The sequence below is a fragment of the Rhinolophus sinicus genome, linkage group LG10, assembly GCF_036562045.2.
Source record: "Rhinolophus sinicus isolate RSC01 linkage group LG10, ASM3656204v1, whole genome shotgun sequence".
Taxonomy (NCBI): Eukaryota; Metazoa; Chordata; class Mammalia; order Chiroptera; family Rhinolophidae; genus Rhinolophus; species Rhinolophus sinicus.
Genome location: NC_133759.1, coordinates 106,577,839 through 106,586,660, shown reverse-complemented (window position 1 = coordinate 106,586,660; position 8,822 = coordinate 106,577,839).

The following is an 8,822-nucleotide window of genomic DNA, read 5'->3' as shown; positions in this document are numbered from 1 at the left end:
AGGAAAGATCAAAAAGTTAAGCCTCATTAAAATTCAAAAATTCATGCTCATTAATGACACCATGATAGAAGTGAAACATTTCACAGACTGAGAGGAAATATTTTCAACACATAGATCTGGCAAAGAATACATAATCTAGGAAATATAAAAAACATTCGCAAATTAATAAGAAATAAAAACAACACTATAGAAAAACATACAAAAACATAAATACATTCAATTCACAGAGAAAGAAAAACACAAATGGCCCGATACATAAGAAAAGATATTCAACTTGGCTGGCAATTCAGGCACTTGACATGGATCTCACAGATAGCTTTTTGGTGGCATACCTCATCCTCAGAATTCCTATGAATAAGTTTAGTCATTTTCTGGTCTTTATTATACCCTTGCCAAGTGTTGGGCTCAAAAAGATTAAAGAAAAGAAAGTTCCTCCCTCAGAGAGCTTATTGACAAAGAGATAGACATATAAACAAGTAATTGCAATTTAATATAAAAATTGCTACAGTATAATGTGGGCTATATAACTAACTGCTGTGGAAGTGGGAGGTGGGGGGGGGTTGACTAGCTCTCCCTGCAGAATGGAGATGCAAGAGAGATGTAGTAGATACAGAGTGTATCAGTTATCTGTTGCCCCAATAATGCCAAAGCACAACCACAAAACCTCAGGTGTATGAAACAGTGACATTGATTTTGTTCCCCAGCCTGAGCTGAGCTCTCGGGTTACTCATGTGTCCATAGTCAGCTTGGGCTGTTGGTGGCTTTACTGATCTTCGCAGGGCTTTCTCATGTGTGGGGGACTCAGCTGGGACAACTGACTTGGTTCTGTTCCACGTCTCATTTCTCCAGCTGTCTAACATGGGCGTGTTCTCATGGGGGTGGGGTGGGGTGGAGAGGGAGAGAGAGAAACTCAAGGCCTCTGGAGGTCAAGGCTTGGAACTGGCAAGCGTTGACTTCTGCTTTATTCCGTTGCTCAAACCAAGTCTCAAGACCAGTCCAGATTCAAGGAGAAATAGACTTTGTATCTAGATGGCAGGGCTGCCAAGTGACATCAAGTAAATAGGTATAGATATACCTATAGGTGGAAAATTGAAGACGTCATTTTTCAAAATTTCTATGTTTTTGTTGTTGTTGTTTGTTTGTTTGCTTTCCCAGCATCTCAGTTTTCTTTTGCGGAGCTCCCCTCGCCCACTTCATTTGCTCCTGTTCAGATTGTCAATAATGGGAGTTTATCTTCTCATGGCTAGTGACCCAAGCTGGGCCAAATAGAATCCTGTCCTGAATTGGTATGTAGACGCTGGCAAGGAGAAGCCATCCCTGTCCTGGCCCTGAGGGTTGCTAAACTGCCAAGCTGGGAGAATGGGGGTCAGGGGATGCAAGGGCGGCTCTTTAGAAGTGAAACTAAGCTGAAAGCCCCAAGAGAGACAGAGATCAGATGACATCATTTCAGGCCCTGGGCTCAGCCAATTAAGAAGCTAGACCTGCCTCCTGGGCTTCCAGTGACAGGAGGCAATAAATTCATCCACATACACCTTTTTTTTTTTTAACCATAGCTCTTTTGAGTTGCATGTCTATCCCTAACTGACTGTGGGGTGAAGGGTGGAGGAGGGGTGTCACAGAGGTGGTGACACCTGAGCTAAATGCACCTACATTTGAAAACGTAGGGAAAAAAGAGGCAGACGAAGAAGAAATGAGCTGAGGTATTTTAAGAATAAAAAGCAACTGTCTGCTTGTGTTCCCACCATTGTTTTTAAAGAAACAGCTTTCAGAAACAGTCTCCATGGAAGCTAAAATGTGTTTTTCAGCATTTTTCATAATGAAACTGTGCTGCGGAATTCTTGCTATGCTTGCATGGACAAAGGTTGCAAAACCTTGGCATTTTAATTCGGACTTTGAACCGTTCGATCAGGGCATGGCAGAAACAGGACAGAGCTTCAGTCAGCAAGACGGGGCGTTTCTGAGCTGGTTGAAAGTCAGCGGACTGAAGAGAGACCTTGCTGAGTATATCACAAAATGAAGGCTTCCTCCTGGTGTAATAGGGAGTTCATTGAGAATCAGCGTTTTTCTCTAAAATGAACGTTTAAATGAAAACTTTAAGTTGCTGGTTATATTAGCAAAGTCATTTATAGTGACAAAAGAAATATATAGTCACATGAATTTGAAAAGTATGGGAAGCTCATGTACACACTCCATGCTATTCCCCAGCACTCTCCCTCACAGAGTTTTAATGTTTTCTTCCAGTATTTTCTTTTCTTTTCTGACCCATCACACTTCTGTTTGTCTTGTGCTTGGGTTTCAGCTGTCTGTCTGTATGACCCACAAGCATGTGGCCCAGGGCTTAAGGACAGAATTTCTGGAGGCAGACCCACTGGGCCTCTGATTGGCTAGGAGACACTAAACAAATGATTCCTTAGCCTCTGATTGGCTAGGAGACCCTAAACAAATGATTCCTTAGCCTCTGATTGGCTATGAGACCCTAAGCAAATGATTCCTTAGCCCCTCTGTGCCTTGGCTTCTCTATCTATAAGGTAGAGATAAGGCTCACACCTGCCTCATGGGGGCTGTGAGGAAGATTACCTGAAATGATGTATGTTCCAGATTCACAGGACACCTGGCCCACAGTGAGCGTCTGTGATTGACAGCTGTTGTTATTAGGGTTGCAGCTTCATGGCTCCCACAGCGCTTTATACATCTCTCTGCGAGCTCTCACCTCGTGGCATTTAACTTTAGTTTTACAGTCCTGTCTTCTCTAAACTGTGAACACTTTAAAATATGGAATGAGGTCTTATTCAACTTTGTACCCCTGTGTCTGGCACAATGCAGGACACATGGTGGATTATATACCGGGGTGCCAAAAAAATGCACACACATTTTAAGAGATGTTAACACTTTGGTTAACGTTGCTCAAGCAGTAGTTCACCGTAACCAGAAGTGTCTGGACGCTGATGGGAACCACTTTGAGCACCTCCTGTAATTGCAGAAGTCAAACGTGACTTGTATTCATCTTTTGTTATTGGTATATGTTGAGCATTACAATTTTAATACAGTTTTCCTTTCTTAAAATGTGTCTACATTTTTTGGTACACTTTATATAGATACAAATATACGTATGTAAGTTTTTGCTAACTATGTGGTGAGAACTGTGATACACATACTTTACGATATGCCTTCTTCACCGAAAGTTACATTTCATAAACGTTTTCTCAGTTTGCATTAGCATAATTCGCACATTCATGCTTTTATTCAATAAATGCTATTGCACACCAATTACACATTAGTAATTATTGTAGGTGCTGGGGATTCTGTATTGAAAGGCACAAATGTAACCCCCTGTCCCCATGCAATGGGCATCCTAGGAGGAGACAGACAGTGAACCCTGTGAAGGAGTATATAGTGGTGATACGAGCAGAGGGGTGGAAGGAAGTGTGGTCAGGGCAGACCTCTGGGGGAAATGGGTCTTTCTCATTTGAATGACTGTGGAACATTCCACTGAGCTCTGTCACCATCCAATCAACCTGTATTGGGACTCTGTCCACTCAGATACATTGTGTGTGTGTGTGTGTGTGTGTGTGTGTGTGTGTGTGTGTTTTCTCAGGCCAGGGCAAGACTGCAGATTCTGGTCTAGCAACTCAGCAGAGCCTTATAGAAAAAGGGAGGTAGGGGAATACCAGTAACTGACTGCCTACTGTGTGCTGGCACAGAGTAGTCACTTTCACAAACATCTTCTCTGGTCCCCACGGAAACCCTGAGAGCTTAACTACTTGTATTAATTAGGGTTCACTAGAAAAACAGGCCAATAGGAAGAGTATCTCTCTATCTCTATCTGTCTGTCTGTTTGTCTGTCTTCCTATCTATCTATCATCTCTGTCTGTCATCTGTCATCTATAGAGAGAGCTGTCTGGGAAGGAATTGGCTCACACTGGCCCAAATAAGCCTTTGCTTTATTTGGCAGCCTCAGTTCCTTTCTTGTTGGACAGTGTGCTGGTTCTGTCCCCACATTCTCTGATGCCACGTGGGTTAGGGCACAGAAGGGCCCTGCGGCCACTGCCGCGAGTTATGTAGTCCTATTGGCAAGACACTCAGGGCCCAGGGAGCAGCAAGCACAACACAGGCAGAGCCAGGGAGTCTAAGCAGCAGACACGGACCCCAGAGGAGGGACCAATTGACCCATTCTGGGTGCGTGTCTGGGAGCAGTTCCTGGCAGAGGTGATAGATGAACCAAGGCTTAAGAGACAAGTAGGAGAAAGCCAAGTGACGAAGTGGGACAGGACATTCTTTGCAGAGGGAGCAGTATGTGCGGCAGCAGAGGCCCAGCTAGTTGGGTGGGTGGGGGGAGCTGCGGCTCACGTGGGGAGTGGAGGGCGTCTGGTGAGCCTGGAGGTGGCTCTCAAGGGGTGTGAAGGGTGGAGAAGGGCCAGGGGTGGGCCTCTCCCACCCAGACAGGGTGTGTATGCAGGAAATCCATCTGGGACAGGGGCTGAGGTCCAAGCTGGATGGTGTCCTCACGGGGTCCTTCACTGAAGAGGTTAGGGAGAGAACCGGCCAGGGCTAGACACCAGCAAAGCTAAGAGACAAATGTGCAACTGTAGGGAAGGAAAAATAATGTTCCTTTTGCCCTTATAAGTTCTTCTGGCTGGTTGAATAATTCAAAAGCCGTTCAGCAGGTGAACAGAAGATCAGATTTTAATATGTGCACATGGGGAATTCACATCAGCATGAAAATCCCGAAAACAGGAAGGCAAAATGAGGTATATATGTCATTTTGGACTAAGGAGGGGGAAGGAAGGCTATTCACAGAGAGATGAAAAGAGCCATTGCTTACAAAACAAATGTGAAAGAGACCGTCTTGAAACAACGAGACACAGCCAGATGGCCCTTGCTGGGTCACCCATCCATCACAGCCAGTTCATATTAAAATATGGTCATCTCTGGGGATAGTTCCTTCCTTGGATTAAGTCTTCTGCCCAAATTCTTTCAGGCGGTGAGGGACGAGTTCAAAGGTTTATTTTCCTCAGTCTTCTGTTTCTTAAAAATACCCAGCTTAGAATAACTAATATCCCCCCAAAAGAGCATATATTGGGGTGACAAACTCTGTTGCCCCTCGCAACCTAGGGTATCTCTCCAGGCAGAGTGCAGGTGGCACTGGGGTTTCATGGTGGTGTTACAAACAAACGCCGTGAGTTCGATGCCCGCGGCTGACAGAGAAGTCACAAGTCTGGGGCAGCAGGTTTTTCAAGAGCAAAAGGAGGTGTATTCATCAGGCCAGTCCAACGAGGAGACCAGACAAGGCTCCCGTTAGGCTCCCCAAACAAAATCTTGGGATCAATTTCAAGAGGTGAGGGTGGGGAGAGCTTATAAATATCTAGAAATTCTAATTCAGGGGGTCTGATTGGCTGGTCTTAGAGCCAAGCCAACTAAGGATAGGGTTGTGGAAGGGGCGACAGAGAACAGAGAACGTCCAACCTGGCAGAGTTTGATCAATTAGTCCTCTGTGTGTCCCAATTTGGTCCCTGCGCCAACCTTCCTGAATGAGGGACCCCTCGCTCCTTAATGGGCTCGGGTGGTACTTGAGTTCCGCAGATCTTGGTTCCATTATGCTTTCGAGGTCAGCTTAGGGGGTTTTGCTGCTAACTGTGCCTGCTCCAGCCTCTGGGGCCAGCCTGATCCGGCTTGGCCTGCTGGCCTCCCGAGTGCTGCGAGGAGGCCTGCGATTAGCTCCTGAAAGACACTTAAAAACTAGGAAAAAATACCCCAATACTACTAGGGTCTGGTTTCAGTGTTAGGGCCTGCTTTCAACTGCAGACCATAAACCTAAAAACATTCTTGTTTGGGAGCAAAAACTCCGTGTGTCTCACATACAAGACATCCATAAACCACATGAATTGGCTCTTTGTCTAAAAATAAAGCAACACGAAGTACCGCTAAGCCAGTTCCCTCTTGCATAGGTCCTGGTGACTAAACACAATGCTGATGCCTCTGCGAGAGCTGAGTCACACATCCTGGGTGTAAGGAACTGGCTCGTTAGTCAAATTAATCCTAACATAATAGGATAGGGCAGAAATAAGGAAGAAAAAATAAAACTTCACCTTTTATTTTTTTTTGCTCCGGTTGAGCACTTGCTGTCTTTTAACTCTCCTGTTAAGAATGTGATACCCAGCGGGCTCTCCAGGGCCAATCCATCCATTCATCCAGCATCTACCTACTGAGTGTCTACTTGTGCCGGCTCACACATCACCAGTGAGTGACCACGTCGCCCCCACCCCGCCACCCCTTTACCTCCACCCCAGAGCTTACATTCCCATGGGGGAGTCGGCAATAAACCAATCAGTACAGGATTTCAGGGGATGGGAAGTGGAATGAAGAAAGCTGGATAAAACGATAGAGCAAAGTAAGCATGGGGGCGGGGCGGTAGTTTAGAGGGCATGTTTAGGGAAGGTTTCTCTGTGGAGGTGACATTGGAGCACAGACCTGAACAAAGGACGGGAAGTAGCTTTGGTCCATCCAGTGTTCCAATACCCGTGTAAACAATTCTTAAGATGAAATCCTCTCTGTTAAAATAAGTTGTGTCCTTTCCGTTTTCCTGACTGACACCCTAACTGACAGAATGTGTGTAGTGGACGTTCATGGATGGTCTCTCAAGATCCATTATCCTCCCTCTGCCGAGAACACCCAGACTTGGAGCCGTCACCTCTGCCCCGTTGCATAGCAGCCATTTGGTTTAGATGGGATCGAGCCAGATGTCAGCTCCGAGGTGATTGGTTTCGTCCTATCTGCCCCTTTTTAGTCTGCGATCTGGGGCAAATGAACGACTAGAACGCAGCTTCCGGTTCTTCCGAGCTAAAATAAGCCTCATAAAACTTTCACCAGAGTTGGCCCATAGATGGCACTAAAAAGCATTAGTTTCATTCCCCCTTGGTTGCTTTAGTAGCTAAAGCACACACTTGGTGTGTGTTTCATTTTAGTACCTAGAGCATCAACATGACCGTGACTGTATTGCAACAAACACAAAACAACATGTCTACACTGGCTCTGACTCAGAACCCTCACTCCTCGGCATTGGCTGCGTTTTATGGTAATTTAACCCAAGTGGACTTCAGTGATCCGCCATTGCATCTCATATTTGGGGGTTAGCCGCTAGCTCTGACTTTTAAAAAGTGACATCTGTTAATATATGTTGTCTGCTTTGTTTCAATTTATGTATTTGTTTCTCATGCCTTGAAGTGGTTAAAGAAATCTAATTTTTTATAGTGATAATGAGTCCTCATCTGAAACCAATAAAAGTGAGGTAGAGAGCTGTCCTTGGCTCTTTGTTCCTGATGCAATAATTATCTCCGATATACAGAACAGCAGCTGTCCTCCACCCAACAGATAGAGATGATGGCCTTTAGAATCAGACAGGCCTTACAAGCCTCTTGTTCCACCATCTTACTCATTATGCAGCTTTGGATAATCACTGCCCCTCTCTGAGCCTCCAGGTCTGTTGAGTAAAATGGAGGTTAAAGGAGTAAAATGGAGGTTCATGTCTGAACCGTCTCCTCTCGCAGGCAGGATGGATGATGACTATTACGTTGTGGGGGAAGGAAACAATAGTTTTTCTTCTCCCCTCAGAAAGTTCTTCTGGCTGGACTTAGAATCGCAACAACATGACACGTAAGAAAATGACCAAAGTTAATACGTATGTACATGTGGGGGTTCCATAAGAATGAGGCCTGAAGACAGATGGCCAGTCCAGGCTTAGAAGCCATCTTGAGCTAAGGAGAAGGGTGGTTTGGGACTTCAGGGGCTGGAAGGCAATTCACGTGGAGCTAGAAAAGCAAATGTTTGGTCAATGAGTGTTTGCTGGGCCCTCTCTAATAGTGGGACACAGAGAGGACTTAGAACCAATGAGCCTTGCTCAGTTCCTCCCTGTCTGTCACACTCACTTCATGTTAAACTGTAGTTACCTATGATGACAGCTCCTTCCTAGAGCAAGGCCTCTAGCTAAAGGTTTTTTCCTGAGTCTTTCATTACTTAAAAATAACCAGCTTAAAATAGTCAGTATCCCAAAAAGGCACATGTTGGGGTGGCAAACTCTGCTCCCGCTCAATGTCATGCCCAAGAGTAAGGCAGTTCGGGTGAGTTTTTTCTGGCACGTGGGCTGTGGTGTGAGTCACATGTGCAAGGGGCGGGGTGGGGGGTAGAATATTGGAGAGAAACCAAAACAAAAACCGGAGTGACCTGGGGACTTACACTCTAGTCTGCAGAGCCTGGATGAGCAAGGGGACCCCGGGGTCAAGTGTCAGGCACTGGTGAAAACAGTGCATGACAGATGCTCAGTGAAGGGCCAATGTTCCTCCGTCTGCAGGGTAAACGAGGGAAGCTGCCTCAGGCAGATAGCTACGCTTACTTCCTGTAGAATGCTAGCATTTCGGCTAATGTCCTTTGACCAAAAGAAACCTGCCCTGGCTGACTTAGGCCCAAAGACGGCTTCGCTGTAAGGATAATGGGGAGTTCGCAGCCTGGAAAGGAGGGCTGGTCTACCTTGCCAGGGGAGGTTCAGGGGAGCACTGGGTCTTGAACTGCAGAGACTTACAAACCGCCCCCCCCCACACACACACACCAAGGCTACTATCTGATGGCTCAGCTCTGCCCTCCTTTCCTTTTTGTTGTGGTAAAATACAAATAATGTAAAATTTGCCGTCTTAGCCATTTTTAAATGTGTAGTTTAGTGGCATTAAGTACACTCACATTGTTGTGCAACCATCACCACCATCCATCTCCTCTTCCTCACCTGAAACTCTGTCCCTATTCAACACTCACTCCCCATTCCCCTCTCCCCACAG